The sequence below is a fragment of the Macaca mulatta genome, chromosome 13 (genome assembly GCF_049350105.2).
Source record: "Macaca mulatta isolate MMU2019108-1 chromosome 13, T2T-MMU8v2.0, whole genome shotgun sequence".
Lineage (NCBI taxonomy): Eukaryota > Metazoa > Chordata > Mammalia > Primates > Cercopithecidae > Macaca > Macaca mulatta.
This window is the reverse complement of record NC_133418.1, coordinates 124,811,888-124,820,000: the sequence shown is the minus strand read 5'-3', so window position 1 is coordinate 124,820,000 and position 8,113 is coordinate 124,811,888. Positions and strand designations below refer to the sequence as shown.

Sequence of the window (8,113 nt, the reverse complement as noted above, 5' to 3'; positions counted from 1 at the left end):
ATGTCCCAGTTCTTGTCTAACTTCGAAGAAATATTTTCACCAAGGGGCAATACAAACATGGCAGATAACTTCATTGAAAAAAGTACAGTGTGAAGAGCTTATTGTAGAAAAATAGGAGTAGGCTGATCGTGCAGGAAAGCAGCGTAAGGGTCCTGTGCAGGGAATTTTAGTTTGGACTTCTTCACATTCCTGCCTCTGTCTCAAGTCTCCGCCAGTTTTCTTTGTCTGGTTTTCCTGCTCCTGCCTTAGGTCCCCGACTTGCCTCACTTAGGCTTGTGGGACCTCCTCGCTGTTGGTTGAGGCACATGTGTGGTGATCAATCCGAATCCACTCTGGCACCAGGCTCCTTCCCACCATCCCAGGCAGGCTGACAGTGGTCACATTTGTACCTACTGCGTCTATCTCTTTTGAGTGTCTTTCTCTGCCCCAATCTGTATTTATGGTGCCAGGTTTCTTTTAAGAATGTCCCCTTTGTCCTTATCAGCATGTAGCTAGCAGTATTGTGACATTATTACTGCAGAGTGAGTGATGACTGGGGCATCTTAAGAGGATTTCTAGGGTGTTTCTTTCTGCATAGGTACCTCTTCTCCCTCCTACCCACAATTGATAAGTGCCCATCCACCATGATTCAATCGTCCCCCACCAGGTCCCTCCCACAACATGTAGAGATAATAGGAACTACAATTCAAGATGAGATCTGGGTGGGGACACAGTCAAACCATATCAGTAGCCATCCACATTGGGTCAGGGTGGATCTTCCTTATCTCAGTGTCTTCCAGAAACACCCTCACACTTATGCCCAGAAACTGTGCTTTACCAGTTATGTTAGTATCTCTTAATCCAATCAAGCAGACATCTAAAATTAACCATCAGAATATTTATGCCTGATTCATGGCTAAAATTTCAGGATGAAAGCTATGAGATCTCTATTTGTGTTTGTATGTCTATTAATGTATGTTCTGTATATGTGATTTTTCTTAACTCTGGATAGCACTGCAAAATTCATTTATAAAATCCTCTAAAACTGTTCTAACTTGGCTTGGGAAAAATAAATCATTTATAAATAAATATTCCCCAAACTCCTAGAAATATAGGAACCGATCCAAATGTTTTTCAAGTTAACATGATTTGGATAAAACTTAGTTAAATAAGATAAATTTAATATTTTTTGTGTAATAAAACAACTATGTCTTCAGAGTTACCACTATTAAATATAAAACAAACAAGTTTCTTAAGTTTTTTTTGTTTTGTTTTGTTTTGTTTTGTTTTTTGAGATGTAGTCTCTCTCTGTCACCCAGGCTGGGGTACAGTGGTGCAATCTCGGCTCACTGCAAGTTCCGCCTCCTGGGTTCAGGCCATTCTCCTGCCTCAGCCTCCTGAGTAACCAGGACTACAGGCACCTGCCACCACGCCCAGCTAATTTTTTTTGTATTTTTACTAGAGACAGGGTTCCACAGCATTAGCCAGGATGGTCTTGATCTCCTGACCTCATGATCCGCCCACCTTGGCCTCCCAAAGTGCTGGGATTACAGGTGTGAGTCACTGTACCTGGCCAACAAACAAGTTTCTATTCTGCTTGAGTGCTTACAAGAAGCTAATATTATACTTACTAGATAATTAGAATCAAATCTATAAGCTTTAAGATTTTAAGTTGTCATTCTTATGAAAAACATTATTTCCTTTTTTTTATGGTGAAAAGACATACATCTATTTAGAATCAGCCAGCTAGACTCAGTTTAGATGATCCCAAGTTTGTTGGCAATATCCAAAGCATTGTAATCAGGAGCCAGTCGAACATATGCCTTCTTCTCTCCATCAGGCCAAATCAGGATGTTGACCGTGGCCACATCCACGTCCCAGAGCTTCTTCACAGTCTGTTTGATCCGGTGCTTGTTGGCTTTAACATCGACAGTGAACACAAGCGTGTTATTGTCTTCTATCTTCCTCATGGCTGACTCAGTGGTCAGTGGAAACTTGATTATAGCATGGTGGTCAAGCTTTATTCTCCGGGGGGCGCTCTTCCCAGGATATCTGGGCTGCCTCCAGAGTCGCAGTGTCTGCAGATGCTGGAAGGTGGGTGAGGTGCAGATCTTCTGTTTTTGGGGGGCGTGGACACATTTCAACACTGCCTTCTTGGCCTTTAAAGCCTTTGCTTTGGCTTCGGCTATAGGAGGGGCAGGAGCTTCCTTCTTTGTTTTTGGTGCCATCTTGTGAAAAGTGAAAAACATTATTTCAATAATAACTTTTTTACAGTAAATCTGCCTAATAGTAGTTTCCAAAATACTTTTGGTAATTTTTAACCTTAAAGTTAAGCTAAGTAAAATATTTCCATTGAATATCTACATCATTTATAAATAAGATACAATACTAAAACATTAATTACTGAACATAAGTAATTCAAGTTTATATACTTTTGGCTTCTTATTTTTACAGAGAAACTAGATATTTTGGCCTGTTAATAAACATGTTTTTGCCTACCACACTGAGAAATTGAGACGGAGTGACACTCAGTCTCAAAAAAAAAAAAAGAAATCTCTTTCTCTTAAGCTAAGTCTTTTTTTTTTGAGATGGAGTCTCGCTCTGTCACCCAGGCTGGAGTGCCGTGGTGCGATCTCGGCTCACTGCAAGTTCTGCCTCCTGGATTCACGCCATTCTCCTGCCTCAGCCTCCCGAGTAGCTGGGACTACAGGCGCCCACCACCACACCGGCTAATTTCTTGTATTTTTTAGTAGAGACGGGGTTTCACCATGTTAGCCAGGATGGTGTTGATCTCCTGACCTCGTGATCCGCCCATCTCAGACTCCCAAAGTGCTGGGATTACAGGTGTGAGCCACCGCACCTGGCCACTCTTAAGCTAACTCTAACTCACAATAATTTTAGTAGATTATGCTTTTGTAAACAGAAATGGAGCATTTATCTTTTTTTCCCCACCTGATTTCTCTAGAATTTTGAAATTCTTACTGAATACTCTTACTTTCATGACAATATAGTTGTTAGCAAAAGTCCAGTAAGAATCTGTTCACCTTATAACAGGACATAATTGGAAACTTTGGCTATATTATCAAGGCTTTTACTGAAATATCATATTTAGGAAGTGTACCTTAGACCAGTTATGACCAGCAATTGTAAGGAACTAAGGTTGACTTTTATAGAGTCAATGTTTACAAAGCACTCTGAGAAAAGCCAGTCTGATACCTAGATTATGGGGTTCACAGCCTTACAGATTAGTAAGGAAGGTCATTTCCTTGTAGGCCCAGGAATTTGGGGCTATTTTGAGGGCCTCAAGCAGAGAGGAATTCATACAAAGCTATAAGGACTGCAGCTGAAATTTGATAGTATGTTCTTGGCTTGGCTCTTAGCCTCAATAAGGCCTTTAAAAGTCCAATCTGAGATTCTGTATGAAAACTTGCAGCAAGGAAGCTTGAAAGCACCTATGTGGTCAGCTCTTGTTCTTGCTGCATTTACATAAATGATCAGGCAAAATCTAACAAGGCTAGACTTATTTTTGAAACAAGAATAATCTTACTTTGATTATCTATGATCAAAAATGATGGTTACTACAGAGATAAATTTTATGTTTCAATGGAAAACTATAAGTCAGATGGGTGTGGTGGCACATGCCTATAATTCCAGCACTTTGGGAGGCCATGAGTTCAAGACCAGCCTGGGCAACATGGTGAAACCTCGTGTCTACTAAAAATAGAAAAATTAGATGGGCATGATGGCATGTGCCTGTAGTCCCAGCCAATCAGGAGGCTGAGGAGGGAGGATCGCTTGCACCCGGGAGGTAGAGGTTGCAGTGAGCTGAGATTGCACCTTTGCACTCCAGCCTGGGAGACAGAGCCAGACCCTGTCTCAAAAAATCTTTTTTGAGGAAAACTATATGTAACGTAAATGACGAGTAGATGGGTGCAGCAAACCAACATGGCACACGTATACCTACATAAGAAACCTGCACGTTGTGCACATGCACCCTAGAACTTAAAGTATAATAAAAAATTTAAATAAATAAAAGGAAATCTATAGCCCTTGCGGGTTATCAGATTCTAGTCTAGTTTCTTGTCTTTGGGCTAGTTTTACCTGTTTGTAAACTGGATCCTGCCATCTGATGAATTTTGTCCTACAATGATACTTGTGGAATAAGAAGCCAAATATTGTCTCTCCTATTAATGTATCTATTGTCAGTTATTTTGAAGGTCTCCAACCCTGGAACAAAGTTAGAAGAGGAAGGTTTTTCTCCCCAAATGCATAACCAAATTGTGGCACATTCATGCAATGGAATACTATTTAGCCGTAGAAAGGAACAAGCTATCAACTCACACAAAGACATGAGTGAATCTTGCATGCACATTGCTAATTGGAATAAGACAGTCTGAGGAGAATACACACAGTGTGACTTCATTTAATGAGATTCTGGAGAAGGCAAACTACACAGATGGGAAGCCATTGGCTCCATGGGGTGGGGAGTTGAAGCATTCCATATGATACTTTAATAGTGGATACCTGCCACTACGCATTTGTCAAAACACGCAGAATTTTATAGCCAAACAGGTAAGCCAAACTCTATTCAAATTAAATAAAATTATTCAGGATGTGGAGTATCCCAACACAGAATACATCATGTGAAAAAGAAATTAACTATGCTACAAATACTATGGTTTGGATGTGGTTTGTCCCTGCAAAAACTCGTGTTGAAATTTGACCCCCAGTGTGGCAGTGTGGGGCGGTGGGGCCCAGTGGAAGGTGTTTGGGTCATGAGGATGGATCCCTCATGAATAGGTTAATATCCTCCATGGGGATGAGTGAGTTCTGCTCTCACAGGAATGGATTAATTCCTGCAGGAGTAGGAGTTAACAAGAGTCTGGGTTCCTTGGCTTCCCTCCTGCTGTCACTCTTGCTATGTGATCTCTGGTGCACCCCTTGCTCCCCTTCCACTTTCCACCATGAGGTGAAAAAGACTGAGACTCCACCAGGTGCAACTGCCCAATCTCAGACATTCCAGCCACCAGTATTGTGAGCCAAAAGGACCTTTTTTACTTATAAATTACCCAGCCTCAGATATTCTGTTACAGAAGCACAAAGTGGACTAAGACACAAATGTAGGAAAAAACTCACTGAAGGTGTAGGGAAAATGGTGTTGACCTAAGTCACTTTGAAAATGAATAGAATCTGTAGGCTGAATGCAAATGAACTATACTTCATCATTAGATTCCATTTTATAAAGTTCTTTCCAACAGAAGCAATTGTGAACAATTGTAAAACCACAGTATCTGTATCTGGAATAAAACAATGACTTATATAAGTCACAGATGGTAGGAACCAGGTCTCTCACTGTTGAAGTGGGAGATTACAAATTAGCAAGGGGAGAAGGCTAGAATGATTCACGTGATAGTAGATCAGAGGTGGAGACATCAATGCAAACTTATGTTTAGTTTAATATAGATACACACAGTTCTACATAGACAACTTTATAATTAGGTGTGTATAGGTAGGTTAGATACACACATATACTTCCTAGCATTGCTAATGAGGGACAAGTGCTCATCGAACAATGTGCTCATTTGGTAGCCAGATGTAAGTTTTCCTACCATTCTGAAAGGAATCAGGCTCTTTGGAGAAATGCCTGATACTAGAACTTGGACAGTAAATATAGGAGCCAGGATAATCTTGAAGTATCAGAAAGTAAGTACTAAAAAAATTAAAATATATCAAAGAAAAATAAGAGCCAATAAAACCGGCTACTGATGGCCAACAGAGGAATGAACTGTGCAACATAATGCTGTAGTGTTGAATAATAACTAAAGGTTAAAGTAATTATCTAGGTGTCTGTATTTGTATACGTAGGTGAATAAGCAAATGGAGTTGCATAGAAATCTCCTTTGCAAAAGAATTCCAAATAATTGTTGTAGACACTCAGCCATCAAGAAGGTGGAGCCAACTCCTCACTCCGTAAGTGTGGGCTCTGCACAGTGACTTGTTCCAAAAGAACACATGCAGTATGGGCAAGGAGGAAAAATAACTTCACAGTGGAGAAACCTGACAAACAGTAGCTCTTCCAAATGATCCAAGTGAACATCAAAGGTGACAGTTCACCTTGAGAACATGCAGTGACAATAGGGGACATTCTACAAAATTCCTGACCAATCCTCAATACTATCAAGGTCATCATGACATGGAAAGTCTGACACATTATCACAACCAGGAAGAGCCCACAGGGACGTGATGACTACATGTCATGTGGGATCCTGGATGGGATCCTGGGTCAGAGTAAGACAGAACTAAGAGAATCCAAATGAAATATGAACTTTATTTAATAATAGTCTATCAGTATTGGTTCATTAACTATGACAAATTATGTAAGATATTAATAAGCCATGTGAGACACACTGATAGAAGATGTTAATAAGAGAGGAAACTAGGTTGTGGCTACATGAGAAATCTCTGCATTTTTTTGTTTTTGGCAATTTCTGTGTAAGTAAAAAAAATGATGTACAATAAAACTGTATTTAAAACATTGTTATATTTTTTGAATATTCCTTGTTTAATTATTTATACCATGAATTACTAGTAATTGACACTGTTAACTAGTCCTGTTTTTTTAAATAAGAGCATTTATGACACAAAAAATTAAACAGTGCAGATTGCAGACTGATATATAAATCAAAACAAATGCTCTTTACATGTTTTCTGTTACAGTAGTAACACATATGTGTAAACTTAATTATCATATTTTTTTCTTGGGCTGTGGTTGTGTCCTGGGTTCATTCTCTAAAATGCTGTTCGCCTTAGACCAGGAAAAAAAATAACCTTACAGACTCTGTTTCAATTCATGGCTAAATATTTTCAAAACAGTGACTTTGTAAAAATATGTTCCAATGGAAAATTGATTCATTGTGATGGGATCACTTACTCCAAAGACTTCTTGTCTTTGTTTTGTTCCCATACCTACCTTTTAGCCATAATATAACAGAATCAAATATTGGCCACTGGGAAAAAGTATTCAAAGAAAGAAAGAATATGAACAGAACTCATGACCATGATGATTCAATATTTTACCACAATGCTTTATAAAACAGAAGAGTGTAAAAGGATATTCAAAGTCAATTTCCTCAGTGAGGCTTTGCAGCAAATGAGGAAACTAGAGAAACAGAAATGGCAGGACGTTCTACGGGTGAGTTTAGATGTTGCTATGTTTTATGGGGGAAAAATACTTTACCTTTTAAAGAATCACGAAGAATTATTGGAAACCCAAACTCTGGAGTGTTTGCAAATTTAGTTGAGCTTCTATGTAATTATGTCTATATAGCTAGCCACGAAGTTGATGATTTTTTAAAAATCTGTGCCTTATTTGTGTAATAAAATGCACAGTGAATAAGTAATGCTCATAGGAAAACATGTTAGACCTTGTGAAGAGAAAATCAATCTTGGGGACCCAAAATCACTAAACTAAAGGGAAAACTCAAGCTGGGAACTGCTTAGGGCAAATCTGCCTCCCATTCTATCCAAAGTCACCCGTCTGCTCACTGAGATAAACGCATATCTGATTGCCTCGTTTGGAGAGAGTGATCAGTAACGCAAAAGAATGAAACCATTTGCTCTTGCCAACCTATGACCTGGAAGCCCCCGTCTGGCCTTCTGAATTTTCTGGACTGAACCAATGTACATCTTACACATATTGATTGATGTCTCATGTCTCTCTAAAATGTATACAACCAAGCTGAACCCCGACCACCTTGGGCCTGTGTTGTCAGGACCTCCTAAGGATGCATCACAGGCACGCATCCTCAAGCTTGGCAAAATAAACTTTCCAAAAAATCTGAGAGCTGTGTCAGATTTTCAGGGTTCACACATGTAATGTAGGATGTCAATGTTTATAAAACAGACATTATTCTATCTACTATTACAAATATGCTGCCAATTAACCTTAGACTTTCTCAACAAAATAAAAAATGTTGATGAGGTACAAATAATGTATTTAAACTTAAATAATATTGCAAGTTTTAATATGGCTACTTTTCAATTTTTCAATACTTTTTTTACTTCTTTAACACTGTAAGAAAAATGAGTAATTAAAACATGAATAAAAGTGTTTACAGGAGGTGCACATGTTTCC

General features: G+C 39.0%; 1 pseudogene; it reads right to left on the bottom strand.

The window, feature by feature from the left end:
- Positions 1-1,736: 1,736 nt before the first annotated feature.
- Positions 1,737-2,207, bottom strand: LOC705558 (large ribosomal subunit protein uL23 pseudogene; annotated as a pseudogene).
- Between the last annotated feature and the right edge of the window lie 5,906 nt (positions 2,208-8,113).